We start from the raw sequence: 4,414 nt of genomic DNA on the forward strand, positions 1-4,414 counted from the left end.
ACATGCAACTGCTTCAAACTTCCTTAAGTGGCTGCCAAGATGCTCAAAATACTGCTTCTCTGAATCAAAAAAACCAGAGCAGCAAAGTAAACAAGTAAATGAAAGAGGTCCACTTTGTGTGACCATCTCCACATGGTGTCGAGACAAATGGGTCTGAAGGGCATTAAATGTTTTAAACGAGCAAGGGCAATCAGTGTGAAGACAAGGGACTGACTGGCTGCGACCACCATTTCCATGCTTTAGTCTGTAGTGTTTTAACAATCCCAACCTCTTCTCTGACTCAAAGCTACATATCTTACACATCCCTCTCATGTTGTGGCACCTGAAACATACAAATTATAAAGAAATTATGTGACAAGTTAAACCTAATCATTACTCATTTGATCTTACCTTGTGTCAGCCGTGGAGTCCAAATTAGCAGTCAGAAGGTCCTATGTTCTGTAAAAAAAAATAAAAATAAAAATGGGTTATCTATATGCTTTTCACCTAATTTCTACTAACTCAAGGATGCACATTGATATTAAATTTTTTTTTTTTTTTACAAATTATGTGTACATTACTTTGTAATATTACCTGTATGGCCAGGTGTCTTGTTTTTGTAGTCCAAAGTAGTTGCTATTGTGCATACAAAGGCTGATGCTCCTCATGCTCTTAAAGACTGTTGTGACTTCCTGTTCAAGTCTAAAAGGAAAACAGAAATATTATGACAAGAAGCAGTGACTCACTTTACATAGTGCTATGGTGACAATTTCATCAAACAACAGAAAGTTATACTTTCTCTATAATAAGTAGTACATAACTAATAACATTAGTTAGACCGGGGTAACTGCTGGTGTACGTGATGTGACATTATTGTTACACTACAGTTTACAAAGGGAACGTTATTGAAAGTAGTTCATAAAAGATTTAATAAGAATAAGCGAAAACAGTTCTCCAAATTGATAGTATAGACAGCAGAAATCAATAGATATGCAACATTATGTTTCTGACTCTACCATGCATAAAATGTACCTTTTGAATAAATTAGATTTTGCTTTAATGTTGCAATTTGCAGACAGTCCCTGAACACCTGACTAACAGCCTGCTACCCACAGACCAATGCATTCCTCCAGCACAGTTCTGGTTCCCACAGAGTCGGGCGTACTGTCCGCGGACGTTTGAGGTTTCATAGTCCAGCGCACCGTGTCTGCTCGGTGTCGCATTTAAAACAGGTGATATGAAGACTTGAGTGAAACCGAGTGCGTGTACACGGAGACCGCGCGGTTTTTTTTTCTAAATACACCTCATGGCAGCGGTGCAAAAACTTTTATGACAGCAATTATTTCAAACTAGACCGTGGTCGTTTTATTGTGTTCACAAATACATACACATATACAATCATAAATTAACTCAAGTCTATTGTATCAGTATCAACAATTGAACATTTCAAAGGACTTCAACTTCAGTGACTTGTAACGGGAGGCGTGGAGCTAGAAGGGTGGCTGGCAGCACAACTTCTCCTTTTTTCTGCAAAACGCGTATCATATAACAATGAAATTCACTGGTTCCAGCCAGCAGCATCTGTACCACATCCAGCTTTGATAAAACCACGACCTCATTTTCCAGGTGAAAAGGACATAAGGACCTTGTGCCAGCAAAGTTAGTTAGCTAGATAGCTAGTTAGCAGGAAAATACACTATTTGCTAGCGCCGCAGCCGCCGCTGCTTTCAGTGCGGAGAAACTGACTTAAGTAGGTGAGCCAACAGGAACGTACAAAGTTTATTTCGCTTAAAACTTACCTTCATGGTTCCATATTCACGTTCTTCCCCGTCTCAGTCAACAAAGTCTGCCAACCTAGTTGAAATGTGGACCATGGACGTATAGTACGTGTCTGACGAAAGACCGCTCAAATGTGTGTTTGTGGGGGGGGGGGCTCTGACGTCACGCTCTGAATGCAGAGAAGGTTGCCAGATTCACTGATGTCACTCAATTACATTTTACTTGGAAATATCAACTAATTAAGCCAATGAACTGGTTTAGTGAATATTACTTGGATCGAAGGATTCAATTTACATACAAAACTGAGGACACATAATTACAAACAATCACCAAGTAATGCACTACATGAAAAACTGCTATTTTAAAGTAAAAGCACTGAATTTGTATTTTTTTGAAGAGTTTATATAGATAATTTAAATAATAATTACAGGGCCAAAAAATCTTTTTTTTCAGTGTATTTAGTTTTTATTCCATTCTGTCTTATTATCGTCTTCTCAATCACCTGTGAAGCACTTTGAACTGCACTAAACTGTATGCAAAGTGCAATACAAATAATGTTTGATTGATTGGTTGAATAATTGTTGGTTGTGTGTTTAAATTCATGTTATGATCCAAATGAAAAGTGTGTATTCCTTGCTTTCACATAAAAAGTGAAGAAACATGGAGAATAAAAAAAGAAACTGACAAACTACTTAATGTTTGCACCGCAAATTGTGTTTTTATAATCCTATTTTTGCAAAAGAACATACATAGTCTTATGTTCTTTTATGTTCATGTGATTTCCATCTGTTTTCTATGTATAATATGTATAAAAACTCAAAATGATAAGCCCTAAAGATAGGTCATATATAAAGTCATATTATGTGCCTACTTGAAAACATCATTAAACCTGTTCAACGATACCTCTGACAGAACCTAGTGGGCTCTCTGCGGGGGTTGGGAGCGGAGAGGGGTAACTCTAGGGGTGCTGAAGGGAGGCTGCAGAGTCGGGGGTGAGGTGGCATCAGTGTTATGGTGTGATCCATACTGACAGTCCCTGCCTGTGCCTGCAGGCGAGGCCACAATACCAAAAACACCCCAGCTGCCACACTGACAACTGGAAATGGTAGGAGAGACATCGCACTAATGAGTGAGAGTGAGAGTGTGTGTTTGTGTGTTTGTGTGTGTGTGTGTGTGTGTGTTCCTTAAGGCAGGCAGGACAGGACACCAGTGGATGGTTTGGTTGTCTGAGGAAGGGTACAGCTGTTTATATGCCTTGTTTATATTTATCCTTTTTATGTATATGTTTGATAACTTCTTAAAGTTTTAACTCTCAAATTCATTATTATCATCACTACTATCATATGTCTGATATTGATAATGACATGGATCATAGTGATAAATATTACCACCGTCACATCATCAGTATTATAATCATCATCATCTGTATCTTCATCAGTATTATCAGTATTATCAATATTATCATCATCATCATTATCTTCATCATCATCATCATAATGTCAAGCTGGCACTGCGGATGGTCGCCTCAGTACTGCGCTCTCTAGTATTTTTTGTGTTTTTGTTCTGTTTTCTGCTCTCTTTCTCTGGTCACATATACCAGAGAAGAGCTTTTAAACATTGGACTTTCCACTGCACAAACTATAGCTCTGATTTTCATTGAGCCTGGAACTTTCCCGGAGTTATTAGTTGGAGGAGCAGCAGCTCTCTACGGGATTTGCCGGAGACGCAGAAGGAAGCGAGGCGGAGCACTTGTTAAACTGAGACAGCGGGGGTTTCCTACTGCACTTCCATCAATACACCTGGCAAATGTTCGCTCGCTGGCCAACAAGATGAATGAACTGCTGCTCCTCAACAAAACAAATATGGACTTTTACAGATCTGCCGCGCTGTGCGTCACTGGAACCTGGCTCAGTGAGCAGATCCCAGACACCTCACTTCACCTGCCAGGATTTCAACTCCGCCGGGTGGACCATGTGACGGAGCTCTCGGGGAAAAGGAGGGGAGGCAGAATCCGCTTTTACATTAAGGGTCGGTGCACAGATGTCACAGTGCTCAGCAAATCATCCAGTCTTCACTTAGAGACTTTATTCATTAAGTGCAAACCCTTTTATTCATCACAGGAGTTTTCCTTGTTTATTCTGGCCGGTGCCAACTTTGGGGCTCTCTGATTACTGTCTGGTTAATCTTATCATGACATACAGGCAGAAACTTAAACCTGCTAAGCCTGTGGTCAAGACTGTGAGAAGATGGACCGATGAATCAGAGCTGGAACTTCAGGCCTGCTTTGACTGCAATGATTGCAGTGCTTTTGAGGCTGCAGACACAGAACTGAATGAGCTCACTGACACTGTGACACAGTTTTTGTGAGGACGTGTGTGCCGACTGAGACCTTCTGCACATACAACAACCACAAACCCTGGTTTACAGATCTCAATCTCAAGCAGCTTCGTCAGACCAAGGAGGGGCCCATACAGAAGTGGGGACAGAATCCTGTACAAGCAGGCCAGAAACACGGTGACAAAGGAAGTCAAAGTAGCACAGAGGAGCTACTTTGAATCCTGTATCCTCTGTGGTTTGCTTACCAAGCAAACAGGTCAGTGGATGATGCAGTCAGCATGGGACTGCACTACATCCTGCAACACCTTGACTCTCCAGG

This window comes from Morone saxatilis, unplaced genomic scaffold (genome assembly GCF_004916995.1).
Source record: "Morone saxatilis isolate NCDOM2014 unplaced genomic scaffold, NCSU_SB_2.0 Contig22, whole genome shotgun sequence".
Lineage (NCBI taxonomy): Eukaryota > Metazoa > Chordata > Actinopteri > Moronidae > Morone > Morone saxatilis.